General features: G+C 41.6%; 1 pseudogene; it reads right to left on the bottom strand.

Annotated features, from left to right (window-relative positions):
- Nucleotides 1–1528: 1528 nt before the first annotated feature.
- Nucleotides 1529–16358, bottom strand: LOC130477014 (arrestin domain-containing protein 3-like; annotated as a pseudogene).
- Between the last annotated feature and the right edge of the window lie 835 nt (nt 16359–17193).

The following is a 17193-nucleotide window of genomic DNA, read 5'->3' as shown; positions in this document are numbered from 1 at the left end:
GTCCAACCTTCTGGGACAACAGAAAACAACTCAGCACCATCATCAGTCTATATGATAGCCATTCAAATACTTGAAGATGGTTATCATATAAATTGCCAGGCATCTTCTCTCCAGACTAAACATACCGAGCTCCTTCAACCTTTCTTCACAGGACGTGGTCTCCAGACCCTTCACCATCTTTGTTGCCCCCCTCTGGACATGTTCCAGCTTGTCTACCTCCTTACATTGTGGCTCCCAAAACTGAACACAATATTCAAGTTGAGGTCTAACTAGAGCAGAGTAAAGCTATACCATCACTTTGCACGATCTGGACACTATACGTGATCTGGACACTCTACTTCTGTTAATACAACCCAGAATTGCATTACCACATCATACTGCTGACTCATGTTCAGTTTATGGTCTAAGACCCCTAGATCTTTTTTGCATATACTACTGCCAAGACGAGTCTCCCCCATTTGATTTTTTCCTGTCTAAATGCAGAACTTTACATTTATCTCTGTTGAAAGTCAGTTGATTAGTTTTAGTCCAGTTTCCCAGCCTGTCAAGGTGATCCTGTATCTTGACTCTGTCTTCTACTACATTTGCTACTCCTATTTTTCCCCCCAATTTGTGGTGTATTTTCTTCTAATCTTTTTAAAAATTTCTGATTATCCTGTCTATATCTCTTGTCACACCTTGAACTCCTTTTTTAATCTTTTCTTGTATACTTCTGTTTGTCTAATTTTTTGTAGGGTTCTTTCTACTGACTGCTTAATTTGGTTTGTGGCTGTTTGGATTTGTTGTATCAATATTTCTGAAAGCTAATCTATTCTCCAGAACATCTTATTCTTCTTAAATCATTTGCTTTTTATCTTTTTGACATGCCCCAGATACAATTGTTGTCTTTCTCGTCTTTCTTTTTTACATTCTTTCCATACACCATTCCCTAAACTACTAAACATATTTAAAGAACATCAAGAAGCAATAATTTCATAATATATTCCATACACTATAATTCAAAAATTCAGCCAAAATTTATAAATCAAAGTTTTAATTTTTTTTCATATATCAAATATTTCAAACAATTCACATGATTAGCCACCAATTTAAGATTACATGAGAAATATACTAAAAAAGGATGTGGATAAGATGCAACAATACAAAAATAAAATGAAGTAATGATGATAATATAATAAATTGAAAAAAATGTTCTTATAGACCTTTCTCTAGACAACCGAATGACCTTTATTCTGAGTATAATGTTTCTTTAAATTTCTTGTTATTACTTATCTGTCCATCAGATATCAGACAAGACCTTTGGCATTGATCTCAGTTCTCAAGTCTGTTTCAGCCAGCTGCAAATTCTGCAAATCATATCTGTGTCATGATTTTTATCTGTAATCCATATAAGCCAAATCTGGACCTATGTAATCCTTTGGGGTCCTATTGAATCAGGTCTTTGTTTAATGTATACCTTAATTTTCTCATTAGAAAAAAAATAAGAAAAATGCAAATAATAATCCATTTATGAAGAATGGGGGGAGCGTCAAACATTCTGGAAGCATAATAAATCCAGCATTCTTGTTTTTGCTAGCTCCAAAAACAACTGCAAATTCACGCTACATAGGCTGGTCATACTTAATGTTTTGCTGCCAAATGGGATGTAATGGTATGGTACCAATGACAAGTGGTAAATTAAGGGACAAATTTATTGCACGTGGAATAGCAACATATACCTAGGAGTTAAAGACAACAAACAATTAAAACATGAATCAAAATGACTGTTAAGCCCACTAAAAAAAATAGTGGTTATGTATTCATCATCAAAAAGTCAAGCACAGTACTTACCATTAGATTATATTCCACACGAATTATTTTACAATCAAGGATTGATGGGGAAACAGGTGGAATTTTCAGCTGTTGGCCATTCCAGGTTTCTGTCTTCCCTGGTGATAGGGACTCTCCTTGCAGCATGGCCACAAGTTTATTTTCTTTCTTCGTTCTTCCATTGGCATAGTATGTCTGCATTTGATAAATGGCAGCCTTTGGTACCACCATTCGGGAAGAGTAGTTCTCAAACTCCGCAAAGATCTGAATTGATTCACCTTCAATTAAACAGTATATCAGACACATGAGATGGAAACAGGAGAATGCATCGTACAATTCAGATTTTATTACGTTTAGTAACATTATCCTTACAAAATTGGATAACGGTAAGAACACCTCATAGTTCCAATGGTAACAGTACCAGCACCAACAAGACAATCTTTAACACATGCAATCTGATGGCAGAACTCACACCAATTGCAAAGGAGCGGAACTATCCCAAATGCGGAGTTTAATTATGCTGAATGTAGCATATATAGATGTAATGGTAACATGGCTATTAACTAGCAGCCATGGGTTCTCTGTTTTACTTAATTTAGAATGTCCACAAGGCTGCTTTGTTCTTAAACAAGAAACTCTTCCACAAGAATTTGTTTTGCATACCTGGGGTATAGCCCTGCCTTTCGATTTTGGCACTTAAGGATATTGGGCCTGAGGCACAAAACCCGCAGCACACGGTCTTTTCTTTTGTTCCCACTTGGGGTGACTGAAAAAACAACAACAACAGAACAGATATACTCACAATTACATTTTTAGTTCAGTACAAAATCACATTGCTCTACAGCTTTTCAACAGATGTGTTCAAATGGTAGCATCTTTGGCAACGTTCATAATAAATCCAGGCATGAAAATAGAAAACACTTCCCTTTGACTCTTCTCTGCAGCCTCTAAAAAATGAGCAACAAAATAAGTACACTGAGGGTCAGAGTCCTCTAAGAACAACTGAACCTTTTGCTCTAAAGTTGCTCAAAAATATGCAGACCATTTTTTAAAAAAATGGCACAATCCATTTTAGCCTAAATTGGGACACATACGGGCATTGCAAAAGGATATGTACCAAACAGCGCATTCCTGAAAGGAATGCCTGCGCTGGGCTTAGGAGGCAACCCTGCGGTGGTGCTGAAACCTCTACCCAGCGCAAAAAACCTGTGCAACCCTCACACCTCATAGGGTTGCACAGGAGATATGCTAGCAAAAAGCTGGCGTATCTAAAAAATAAAATAAAAAACGGGCGTTCCTGAGCCGAAATGGCTCCAGAGGCTGACTAATGTCGCGGCGGCAGCCGGCACCTGGGCCTGCACGCCGGCGCTGCGGACACTCACGCCGGCGTGTGCCTTCTGGGTGCTGGTGGTGTGGGCCCCTGTGCCGGCGGAGGCCTCCTAAGGCCTTTCGGCTCAAATTTAAAGAATGGGCTGAAAGAGGGCCAGCGGCCTTCGGAGTATAGAAACGTTTAATAGAACACCAAAGCACCCCCTTCTAAATGCAATTTACTCTTGCCAATGCTTATCTATCTGTTCACCAGATGGCGGTTGTATTGGTTACAATCAATCTCAGTTCAAATCAGCTTTAATTTCTCGGATGGTAAAAAAAAAATCCACAATCCATGTGGGTAAAAACTACTTTTGATTCAAGTTTTTACTTTGTATCAGTATAACTTTTCCAATAGAAAAAAGATGACGAAAATAACTATAGAGATAATTCATTTAAGAGATACAGAGGAGAAGGGGGGAGTTTCCCAAAACAGTCTTGAAGTGTCTTGCCATTTTAGATTCTCTGATTCAGAGAACAACTATACATTTCCAAGGTTTTCTCAGAAAGTGTCTATATTCATTATTGCTCGTTATCTGTGGCAAGAGATTACAAAGGTTCTCCCCGAACACAGCGCTCTAATGACAAAGCAAAAGGTTGCCTTAGCCAAATCGTCAGTTATCAGAGAAGAAAGGATTTTTTTAAAATCTGAAGGAAAATATAAAGAAAAATACAACAAAAAAGTTGGGGAGGGGGATCTTATTGGCAGTTTGCCAGCATTACCTAGTCATTCTAGATGAAACCAGAAGCCCGGGAAAGGCTTCACCTGTCAAATTAGGTCTCCATTATGCAGGAGAGGTGAAAGGACCTTAATCGATCCTTTCCCACCAACATTTCTCTTTCCAAATGTCCCACAGCTAGACAAGCAACAGAGCACTCAGAAGTGCCGCCAAATCAGTTTGTCATTTCCCCGGAACTCCAAAAGAGCACATCATACTCTTATACTTCAAATATTTCATTGTACTTAACTACTGTTATGACATTTTTTGTTATTTCATCGACCGTGTTTTGCTATTGTTTCATTTCAAAAACAAAGAATGAGTCATTCTGTCAATTCTTACCAGTAATGAAGGAGTGTTGATATCTATATGTTCAACGACCGTAAATTCCTTCTTTGATTTTACTGGTAGATGCCAAGATCTGTGCAATTTTGCTTCCACCCAATAACACACACTGCCATGAATGCCTTCAAATGAGGCAGGGAGTGATCTGTGCGGAACACAAAGGTCAAAACCGAATAAATCTTTTATCACCTTTGTCATTTAACATAAATATACACTCCGTCTGGGTAAGAACATTGAACTGTACTGTTAATGTATCATTATATAATCAAGCATAGTTTGGTTGTAGGATTTTTATGTTCAATTTGTTTGGAAGAAATATCTCTGTAGTTAAAAATTATTTGCTCAGCAGAACTACAGAATATGACCATATTTGTTCTGGATTTGCACTGTAATATGTTCATTATCATTATCATTAACCTTTATTGGCATGCCAGAGAACAAAAATAAAACAACAATATACCTCCAAAGGACAATACATATAATTCACAATTCGGGTTAATAAAACTTTTCTTGTTCTTTAAGAACTCCTGTAAGAAATTCAGCCACAGTAGCCATAATTTTAGGATCCTGATCACTCAAGAGAAATTTACATTTCACTTCATTGCTCCTGTATCTCATGGACTGGACCAAAGTAAATAACAGTTTATCCCGCAGAGTCACATAAAGAGTGCAATCTAAGAGGATGTGATCAATTGTATCAAGCAAGTTTAAACCACATGGGCATAAGCGTTCGTGCCTGGGGATCTGAAGATATCTGCCTGAGAGCATCCTAGATGGGAATGCATTAACCCTAGCTAATAAAAAAACATGGCGTTGAGAAGGTACCTCTAGATTATCCAAATACCTAGCCATTTTACCAAAGTCGTTATTAAGGCCTAAAGCCGCAAGAACAGATGGAGGGTAGAGCTGGGTTAAGATTCTGCAGCTCTACATCCAGGAGACGTTGTTTAATTCTTTTAAAAATATAAGATTTTAGAGTAAGGTTATCTAAATCAATTCCAATTTGACAAAGTTTAGATCTAATTAATATGTCCCATGAAGAGTAGTGAAGTTCACTTTTCAAAAGATTTAAAAGGGAACCTGGCTCAGTTTGGAAATATAATTTGAGCCAATATCTTATTGTTTGAATCCAAGCTTTAGTGGTTATCAAGTTTTGTCCGATTTCGAGGCAAATTGTAAAATATGAAACACATTTAGGTATCCCCAGTATTTGTCTAAGAAATATGGCTTGGGTGTTCTCCATTTCTTGATTAAGGGCTCCAATCCATAAGGGAACACCAAACAGAAATTGGGGAAATATTTTTGTTTTCAGGATTTTGATCACTGCGGGGACACATTGATTCCCTTTCGCGTAAAAAAATTGCTTAAGTTGGTTTAAGGAAATCCTGGTAGCTTTGATAGTGTTATGTCGATGTACAGACCAATTAAGATTATAGTTATAAGTAATCCCCCAATACTTATTGCTTTTAACTTGTTTGATTGAATCCTTCCCAATATGCCATTTATATAAAGACCATTTTTTAGAAAACACCACTACCTTTGATTTGGAGGGATTAATAAAAAGTAGGTTCAATTGGCAATAATTGTTAAAAGCATCTAAATATCGTTGTAGGCCTACTTTAGTAAAAGAGACAATGACGGTATCATCCGCTTAGAGGAGTAGAGGTAAAGACTGGGACCCTAATTTAGGTGGATGGCCATTGACTGAATCTAATGATTGCGCTAGATCAGAAAGAAAAATATTAAAAAGCAGGGGAGCTAAAACACCCCCCTGTTTAACGCCTATTTGAATTAAAATTTTGTTAGTCAGACCACCATTGGGTGAAAATTTAACTTGGCAAATGGTGTTTGAGTGTAATTTCTTTAGAAGTATTAGCAGCCTGGGGTCAATTCCTAATTTTGACAGTTTGTCCCACAATTTCTCTCTAGAAATAGAGTCAAAAGCACTTTTTAGGTCAATGAAAGCTACAAACAATCCCCCTCCATCTTCATGTATTTTTCCACAAGAAAGGAAAAGACGAGACTGTGATCCAAAGATGATTTGTTCTTAGTGAATCCTATTTGCTCTGGGCCAATAATGGATTTAGCTTGGGACCACTCTGAAAGGCGGATCTCAAGATGTCTAGCATATAACTTACCCAGTATTGCTAGCAAGCTAATAGGGCGGTAGTTTCCCGGTAGAGTAGGGTCTCCCTTTTTGTAAATTGGCATTAAGATTGAGTTCAGCCATGATTCGGGAAGGATACCATAATGGTCAATTGATGTAAAAAGACTGGCTAATAGGGGGCCCACCAGTCAGCATATTTCTTAAAGAATTTGACAGGGAGCCCATCTGGACCTGGTGCTCTACCGGATTTTAGTTTAGAAATCAGGGTCATAATTTCCTCCCTACTTACTACATGCCATGGAGAGATATTTGAGGGAATAATTTCCTCATGATCAAATGGAGGGACCACAGCAGGGCCAAAGACATTAGAAAAATAATCAACCCATACTTGGGGGCAATATTTGACTCAGGGGAGGGTTTGTTGTTTAATAAACAATAAATTGTTCTCCAAAAGATTTTACTGTCACTTGATTTCAGAGACAAAAAAAGTTGGTCCCATCTTTTTTGATAATAGGCTTTCTTTTTGTTAGCCCCTAGTTCCTGATAAGCTTTTTTTAGCGATAAATATTGCCCCATATCGATTATTTGGCTTCCTTTCCATCTATGGATTTGCTGTCAGTATACTCTGTCACAAAACACCAAGCGTATACTCACACCTGTGGAAGCTGAAAGCTGAATGCATATTCATGCCATCCTGAATGAATGATGCGGAGACCTTCATTGAAAAGAAAAAGAACAACAATTGGTTTTTATACCACACTTTACCTTTAAGGAGGACATTGATTCAAAGGGTCGCCATGAGTCGGAAGCGACTTGCGGCACTTAACCCACACACATAAGGAGTATCAAAGCAGCTAACAATCACCTTCCCTTCCCCTCTCCACAACAGACACCTTGTGAGGTAGGTGGGGCTGAGAGAATTCTGAGAGAAGTAGGACTAGCTCAGGGTCACCCATCAGGCTGCATGTGGAGGAGTGGGGAAACAAACCTGCTCCTCCAGATTAGAGTCTGCCACACTTAACCACTATACCATGCTGGCATTATCATCTAGGAGGGAAAAACCCAATATGGTATTCCACCTCTGAATATTAAACGCATATCATCATGCATTACGCAGGCTGCTTTACACTCCAAAAGGGACTAAGATGGGATTAATAAAGGGGTGGGCAAAAACTGCACACCACACCCTCATTTGTGTTGTTCCAGTGACCTGAACCCTTTTTATCCTTGTAACTGGACTGTGGTTAATCACCAAGAATTTTGTCTAGTCTCTGTGACAGAGACTAGATTTCTAAATTCAGTATTTAGTATTCATCTCAATCACCCTTGTCTCTGTCCTTTCTCCTTTTTCTCCTGTTGTCTCCTCCATGGTCTACATTTAGGTTATAAGGTCAAAGACAAGGCTGTATTATTTCAAGGGGGGGGGAATCTTTTAATTGTTGCCCCAATATGCTTTTTATGCTAGATTCATTTTTTAATATTATTATTATTTACTTAGCTGCAGCACTAAAAAATAACACTGATCTGCAGCGCTTTATTTAATACATGTAACATTCAAACCAATGCTGTATTCTTAAGGATGAGGATTTACGAATTCAATATAAAACTTCCTTGTCCTGTGAAGGGCATTTTGAAATTATAAAAACAACTAAAATAAGGCATGTTGTTCAAGTCTTTATAATTGGCAATATCCTCAAAGGAGACAATTTCAGAGTTAAACAACATATTCTAAATATTATATCAATGAATACAATGACTTTTTGAGCGTACACATTGGTGATGCCCATAACGATGGTGTGCTCTTGAATTAAACAGGCAAACAGGGCCAAATTTGAGCAGAGGTAAGACTTCAGTCATTGTATTATAAGAGAGGGGTACAACTTGTTTTAAAGGGACAGACAGATAAGGAAGGGGGGAGGAGTAGCATTATATGTCAAGGATGTGTATACTTCTGAAGAAATACACACTGGCACCCAGGAGGAACTCAAAGCCCTAATACAGAAAAGGGATGTTGACCTAATCGGCATTACTGAAACTTGGTGGGATGTCACTCACAACTGAACTTCCATGTTCAGATTCATATATTTCTTCACAAGTATTTCTTCACAAGTATTTCTTCAGCTGAAGTGGATCCTCCTCCTCCTTTGGAGGTTTTTTTTGTAGAGTCCTTACCTGAGCCACCCCTTCATGCATCTGATATTGGAACTATGTCATCCAAGGACCCAGTTCATGTTCTTAACTGGATGTGGGGGGATGGCCAGTAGGGAAGATTGAGGAAAAAGTCACACCATTTGTGTCAAGACAACATGAATTATCAGTGCATAAGGGTTGCCTCCTTGCGGAAATAGAGTTGTTATCCCTAAAGTTTTGATGCATCATGTTTTGGAGGCATTACATATTAGCACCCTGGCATAGTATGGATGAAGGCCCTGCGTGCAGTTGTGTGTGGTGGGCCAAGTCAGATGTTGAGGGGGAAGACTGGGTCAAAAGGTGTGATGAGTGTCGGGACTTCCGGTGGTGCCGTTGGAGAGAGCACTCCATTTCCCCAGGTTGTCCTGGGAGAAATCCAAGTTTGCGTTATTTTTGGGGTACATAGATACCCCAATCCGACCCTTGCAAGTGGGTTGGAAAGCAGGAACTCCCTGCAGCCCGCAAACGCGGTTTGACCTCCTAGGTACTCTGAGGGGGCTTTTTTAAGCCCCTCGGAGTCCTAGACGCCGGTCCTGCGAGGGCACTAGGGAAGGACATCACCAAAACGCAACTTTGGCAGCAAGCTCTACCCTCCACCGCCTTAATACCAACATAAGGACTACATAAAGAAAAGAACCTCACCTCTTGACACCCAAGTGAGTGCAAAAGAACTCTTCGTCTACTTACTAGAAATTTGAACAGACGGGAGGCTGATAAGAATATTTCTGGGACCCCCACCCCTCCATAATCCGAACTGAAAAAGTTTGATCTGAGTTAGTCATCGGGATTAGCGACAGGAGCCTTATCGGATCGATCAGCCTAAACCATAACAAAGAGTCGGAAGGATACCTTTTAGACTGACAAGAATTATCACCAATGAGAAGGTCCGAAGGAAGGGGAGGGTGATTTCTCTTCCTGATTTTCCGGCGAATTCCTGCCATGTTTGCAGTAAGGGAGTGCCTGGAACGGAAGACTCTCTATAACACCCTCTCTATCATTGGAACTAAAACAACAGGAAGTAGCCGCGGGACTGAATATCCGTCGCACTCGAGTTACTTTCAAATCATTCCTGAAGGAATAACCATCGAGAAGAGGCGATAGAAGGTCTGCAGCACTAGTAACTTCCTGTTTACTTCCTGATTAATCCGATCTAGAGCGACCGAAAAAACTCACTGGTATTTTAAAACTTTAAAATGCAATTTTAAAGCCAATTTCGACTCTTTTCAACCCGAAAAAATTATTAGGCTGATCTTTGAACTATCATCTTTTAACCAGCACCTTAAAGGCCCTGTCGGTGGACATGTATTTTACCAGCTTTTTTTGAATGTAAATGTCTCGAACCCGCTCTGGCTCACTACATAGCCCTGCCTATACTAAACTAAGGGATTCTTTACAAACCTCGACCATGGAAAAAAAGTTACAGGATATGCTAACTAAACAAACTGAGGCAACAAATAAACAGTTTGAACAGATGTCTACACAGATGGCACAGTTGACTTCTATGATGACAAATCTTGGTCAAGCATCCCAAGCTATTAATCAGAAGTTGGATGTGGTCACTGGAGACTTGAAAGAAGTAAAAACTCAAATGATTGTTATGAAGACAGATATGCAAGCGATGGATGTATCAATTAAGAAAGTGATGGATGAGCACAAGGATACAAAGAAAAAATTAACAAGCCAAGAAAAACATTGAAACAATACAAGCGGATCAGATGGCGGCAAAAAATCAAATGGCAATGATGGAGATGAGAGTGAAAGAGACCAACCTTCGTATACGCAATTTTCCAGATATGATGGGAGATAATAAAGAATCTGCAATACCAAATTTGGCCTACTTATTTCAGATAGATGAACAAGAATTAAAACAAGCCATTAATAGAATATACAGGATACCACTACCTGCTAGAATGAGAAGATCTAAGCCAAGAGATTTGATGATAGTGTTCTATGACACCAGAGTTAAAGACAAGATTATGAAGATTCATTATGAAAATCCAGTGTCAGCAGGAGATTCCTCTCTTATACTACTGAAGGATATTCCAAGGCATCTACTTTCACAGAGGAATAACTACAAAGACTTTGTGTCTATACTGAAAGCTAATGGCATCAAATACCGTTGGATTATGCCACAAGGTTTGGCTTTCACCTATAAGGAAGTGAAAACGACAATTCTATCCCAAGCAGATGTGGGGAAATTTTTGAGAAAATATAAAATGGACCTTAAAGAATTACCTGGAGAGAAGGAGGAAGAAGAGGAAGAAGAAGAGGTACAGGGCGCAGAAGGTGGTACCAAACTATAGACTTTTTATTTTGCTAAAAAATACTACATTATGGCAAAAGCAATTTCTTGGAATGTAAATGGACTGAATGAGAAAACTAAAAGGGCCAGAATCTTCAAATATCTACAGAAATATAAATACTCCCTAATTTGCCCACAAGAAACCCATATAGCTTCAAAGCATAAAAAATACTTGGAGAAACAGGTGCTTGGACAAGCATTTATTGCTTCTGCTAAAACTAAAACAAAGGGAGTGGTAATCTATGCCCACCCCAGTCTCTGTCCAGAACTAGTATATAAAGACAATGAAGGAAGAATTGTAATTATCAGAACTAAAATATTGGGACAAAGGACAATAGTGGTTGGAATCTATGCACCCAATGAAGGGAAAAAATCCTTCTATGAAAAATTACATGACCTGATAACCCAGTACGCACAAGACCAAATTTTATTGATGGGCGACTTCAATGGAATTATTCTCCCATCTCTGGACAAAAAATCAAAAGCAAAAGATATCAATGATGGATGCTTGCCTAAAACTTTCTTTGCCATGGCTTCAGAATTAGAATTACAAGACATTTGGAGAACAATGAATACAACAGCTAAAGAATACACCTTTTATTCAGCAAGACATGATTCACACTCCAGAATCGATATGATATGGGCCAGTAAATCAATTTTCACGCAACTACGTTTGACTGGGTCAAAAGGTGTGATGAGTGTCAGGCCACAAGGCCAGCTCCACCACATGCTCTAGTGCACCCATGGGAGTCAACAAAAACCCCATGGTTGAGGCTTCATATTGATTTTACTGGCTCTACTCAGGGCCAGAGTTTTTTTTTTTATATAGTGGTTGACTCATATTCTAAATGGTTGGAAGTGATCCTTGTTTCGTCAATGACATTAAAGCCTTATGTGGACTTTCTGCAACACATGGGTTGCCAGATGCTGTCCCAACACATGGGTTGCCTGATGCTGTCGTTTCTGTTAACAGTGTCCAGCTGACATCAGAGGAGTTTTGTACATTCCTTGGCAGTGGTTTCATCGATCACATTACTTCAGCCCCTATTCATCCAGAATCAAATGGGCAGGCTGACAAAACGGTTAGGACAACCAAGGGTGCATTAAAACAAATTGTTGAGGGTGACTGGGATCATTGCTTGGCAAGTTTTCTTTTGATGCAACATATTACACCATGTTTGACTACAGCAGGGGTGAGGAACCTTTTTCCTGCCAAGGGCCATTTGCACATTTATAACATCATTCAGGGGACATACCAGGTGTAGATCTCCCAGTGGGGGGGTAGAGGCTAGGGTTGCCAGGTCTCCAGTCACCACCTGGAGGTTGGCAACCCCAGGGGAGGCCACACAGAGAAGGCCTGCAGGACGCCCCCACTCCCCACTCCCAGGCGAGAGGGCAGCCAGCGGTGGGCCCAAGCAAATGAGGCGCCAGGGGGGTACAGATCACAGTTGATTGGCAAGGGAGGGAGGAAAACAGAGAAAGAGGAAAAGGGAGGGAGAAAGGGAGAAAGAAATGGAGAGAGGGGGAGAAAGAAAGAAAAGGACGGAAGGAAAGAAAGAAAAGGAGGGAGGGAGACAAAGAAAGAGACAGAAAAAGAGGGAGAAAGAGAGGGAGAGAAAGGAGAGTGACAGAAAAAGAGGAAGAGAGAAAAGCCTTCCCCCCACACATGCGCGTGCACGCCGGCCCCATGCGACGGGGCCCCAGCCTCCCTGCCCCCCCGCCCCCCCCCCACACGGCGGTGCTCGGAGCTCCACGTGACTGGGCCCCAGTTTCCATGCTTTCCCCCCCAGAGTCCACAAAAGCCCCCCCCCCAAAGCACTATCGGCTCCCGCATGAATGCTCTGCCGCCGGGAGCCACCAGCCTCTCCCCCCCTCGCTGCTCAACAGCCGACAGGCCTCCGCGGCAGGGCCCCAGAGCTCCCAAGGGCCACAAAAAATGTCCTTGGGGGCCGTATGTGGCCCCCGGGCCTGAGGTTTCCCATCCCTGGACTACAGGCACAGGAGTCCTGCTGAGCTGCTAATGAACAGGCAGCTGTCTACTCTGTTAGATCATACACTCCCGGATCTTACTGAGGATTGACCAAATGATATTGGCAGAGATGTCACCATGGGTGGAGGTTGCACGTTTGCCCCTGATGACCCTATGTTAGGAATTATGGCTCTGAGTCATCCTGCTACTGTGAAGCAGTGGGGCCACTATCCTATTGGACAGAGACATGTGCTGTGAGGTCATGTGGGTCAAATGAGGGGATGTGTGCCTGGGCCATTTGTTCCCATTATTAGTGCTCGTGAGGCGGATGCCATTGATTCCCCAGCAGCAGGGTTTGCTGAATCTGGACATGGACATGTTGACACAGAGCCTGAAATTAAAAATGAGCAAGAGACTGCTGACGGTCACATCAACCCCAGTGCAGAACCAAGGTCGCCCACAGCGTGTTAAGAGTGGGACCACAGTACCTGGAGGACTACATGAGCTGGGGGGAAGGACTGCAGTGTACTGGCCTTGAAGCGGGTCAGACAAGGATGTATTTTATCTCCCTATCTATATGCAGAACATATAATTAGGAAAGATGGATTAGATTTAGATGAAGGTGGAGTGAAAATTGTAGGAAGGAACATTAATAATTTGAGATATGCTGATGACACTGCATTATTGGCAGAAAATAGTGAAGATTTGAAACGACTACTGCTAAAAGTTAAAAGAGAAAGTGCCCAAGCAGGACTACAGCTGAACATCAAGAAAACAAAAGAAATGATTACAGGAGAATTACACAACTTTAAGGTTGACAATTAGGTAGGAAATTGAAATTGTTGAAGACTTTCTATTTCTTGGCTCCACCATCAACCAAAAGGGAGACTGCAGCCAAGAAATCAGAAGGAGATTGAGACTGGGAAGGGCAGCCATGAAGGAGCTAGAAAAGATTTTGAAGTGTAAGGATGTGTCACTGGCCACCAAGACTAGATTAATTCATGCCATCATATTCCCTATTACTATGTATGGGTGTGAAAGCTGGACAGTGAAGAAAGCTGATAGGAAGAAAATAGATTCCTTTGAAATGTGGTGTTGGAGAAGAGTGTTATGGATTTCGTGGACTGGCAAAAAAACAAAAACAAATCAGTGGGTTATAGATCAAATCAAGCCTGAACTGACCCTAGAAGCTAAAATGACTAAACTGAGGCTGTCGTATTTTGGTCACGTCATGAGACGACAAGAGTCACTGTAAAAGACAGTCATGCTAGGAAAAGTTGAGGGCAGCAGGAAAAGAGGAAGACCCAACAAGAGATGGATTGACTCAATAAAGGAAGCCACAGCCTTCAATTTGCAAGATCTGAGCAAGGCTGTCAAAGATAAGACATTTTGGAGGACTTTCATTCACAGGGTCGCCATGAGTCGGAAGAGACTTGACAGCACTTAACACACACATATGAACTAAAATAACTTTGATTGCTATGCAGCTCCATACTGAACGTTTGCATTCTGCCACCATTCTAATACCATCGCTGCACTACATGCTTGCATAAAACACACTGCTGGCGTTGGAAGCAACAGAATATTCTGTGTAACTTCCTCACTGATTTAGAAACAAAACAACCCCAGAGCCTTGACCTTCCTGCAAAATTCTTCCCATGTCTGCAGTAAATCTACAGCATATTCAAGTATACATAAGGAAAAAAGCATGCCCAAATTAGATAACCAATTTTAACACTTTCTTGTGCCAGAAATTAAGTAATCACCACCACCTGATGCCTGTAACCAATCTGCTGTGAGGCGAAGGAGCACCCCCTCCCTCTCTTTAGTACCAGCCCCAAATAGGATTGAACCACTTCTAACAAAGGGTGGAGACTTCAGAAAAACAACCTTAGACTCTCCTATACTTCCACGTTGGCACCATTTAAACAATGGATTAAAAATCTGAAGACTGATCTGCCCCAGGGAACTGAAATTGCCAATAAAATTACTCTCCATTTGCAGATTTCCCATACTGACACAGCAGACCACAAGGGCTTCAAGAACTCTCCAATTTAGAAATAATACTTTGATTTGGTAACAGATTTGTCTAATTGGGGGTCTTCCTCCGTCATAGCTTTACACCTCTCTTGCTAACTAGAAGGATTAGAAAAGAATATAGTTAATGTAGCAAGTTTTCTCAGCCTTCAGGAGAAAAAGCTACGTGGTCCTGCACATGGGGTGCTGAAAGAAAGTGTCAAAATAAACCACAGGGAACCTTTTATCTGCTAACAATTCTTCATCTATCACTTACTAGCTCAAGAGTCCAACCTGGTATGAATAAACCTTGAAAGTTAGTTTTGCTTAGTTGTTTCTTTTATTGCACCCAAAGAGACAGTCTATGCCACCAGAAGATCAGGCAAGAGTCTCACTCTGAATAAACAGGAACGACAAGGTTTTATAGACAAACAACTATGCAATTATTCACAGAAACATTGCAGAATACACTGACAATGATAGGTGTGTGTGTAAAGTGCTGTCAGGTCGCAGCCGATTAATGGTGACCCCTTATGGGATTTCAAGGCAAGAGACTAACAGAGGTGGTTTACCAGTGCTTTCCTCTGCTTAGCAGCCCTGGTATTCCTTGGCTGTCTCCCTTCCAAATATTAACCAGAGCCGACCCTGCTTAGCTTCCGAGATATGATGAGATCAGGTTACATCATGCTGCCTTCCCCTGCACAATGATAGCTGGCAACTGCTATTTCCTTTATCAGCATAGACTTTGGGAGGGACTTTTGGCTTGTCTACTCATGAACTTAGAAACCTGTTCATCTTGAACTGTGTTCTGACAGGAATGGCAAACATGGTTCAGCAGTATAAAAGCAGAATTATAGTTGAATATGTGGCTATATTCAAAGTTCATTGTAGTCAGAGACAATGTAATGGCTACAGTTTGGTTCACTCCTACTTTCATTTCTCCCCACAGCTACAATCTTAAACATCCTTATTAGGGAGTAAGTCTGATTGTATCCAGTAGGATTAGCTTTTAAGGAAATCTGTTTAGGATCGCAATGCAAAATCAATGATGCCGTTTGCCATGGGAAATGGTTCAAATACCATGTTAGAGCGATTGATTCAAAGTCAGCCTTACCTCTTTCGTGCCCAAACAAGATATGTTTGAAATAATTTTCAGTTGCCCAGTAACTATCGTCGGGAGTGTCGTCTCCTCTCGATTCAGTCCAGTGTACATTTGCACGTCCTTTTGCTTGTATTTTGAGCGAGGTGATTGTAATTTCTTCGGTAACTTCTAAATGCACCCTTCCGGAGACTATGTCCCCCCTCGAATAGACACTGCTGTCATTAAGATAGTCCAAGCTTATTGTCAAACTCTTCACCTTCCCCATGTTAACTGCTGTTTTTTTTTAAAAAACAGCAACAAAGTCTATGAAAATATAGTGTAAGACAAAAAGGGGAATGGAAAAAAAGTCAAGATCTCATAGAAAAACGGGGTCTTTCCTTAACACCTATCAGTGTCCCTGCCCTGCGAAACAGACTTCCAGGCAGGACCATCGTGTTGTGGACCAGACCGTCCTGGGGATGCCTTCAGCAGGAGGCGCGCCGAACGCCGCTCGCTGCCCCTCCGCGGTCCCTGCAGGAAGGCGAAGGCGGCTCGCCCGCTGCCCGCTCGCTTGCAGACGAGCTGTACGGGGGAAGAAAGACCCCCAGCGCGCCTGTGTGGCTCCGGCCTCTCTGTGCAGTCGGTGTAAGGGAGCCGCGCCCTCTCAGGCTGCGCTTCCTGCCTTGACTCTCGGCGTGGAGGAAAAGCCGCCCTCCCGTCGAGGAAGGCGTTTCACAACCCGGGAATCCACAGCCGAGCAGCTTGGAAAGGAGAGCCGCGCCTCTCAGCTGGCAAACGAGCACGGGCTGCCCGCAGCCAGAGCGCCAAACAGCTGATGCGCAGGGAAGCCCCCAGAGCATCGCCGCCTGGTTGGAGCAGGAGCGGAGGGGGAGGGGGCGGGGACGGGGACGGGGGGGGGGCTCTGCTGGATAGTTCAGGACAGCGTGTTGCATTACGATGAGCGGCCCCCAGCAGTTGAACGGATTCAAAACCGCATGAGTTGGGAATCCAGGGAGGGGTGAGCACCACCTCCAAGGCAGACCTAGTGAGCGGATGGAGGCAGGAGAATGCCTCGGTTTGGTTCTCCCGTTAGTGCAAATCTTGGCTGGATTTCTTTAAAAATAGTTTGGAGAGGGTTCTTCTAGGGTAGAAAACGATTTTGCTTGTTCCCTCTACTTCCAACTATACTAAGTCTTATTGTGTGTGTTAAGTCATGGCTACCCTATGAATGAAAGTCCTCCAAAATGTCCTATCTTTGACAGCCTTGCTCAGATCTTGCAAATTGAA

This window comes from Euleptes europaea, chromosome 4 (assembly GCF_029931775.1).
Source record: "Euleptes europaea isolate rEulEur1 chromosome 4, rEulEur1.hap1, whole genome shotgun sequence".
NCBI classification, from domain to species: Eukaryota; Metazoa; Chordata; class Lepidosauria; order Squamata; family Sphaerodactylidae; genus Euleptes; species Euleptes europaea.
The sequence above is the reverse complement of the archived record's forward strand: the minus strand, read 5'-3'. Positions and strand labels throughout refer to the sequence as shown.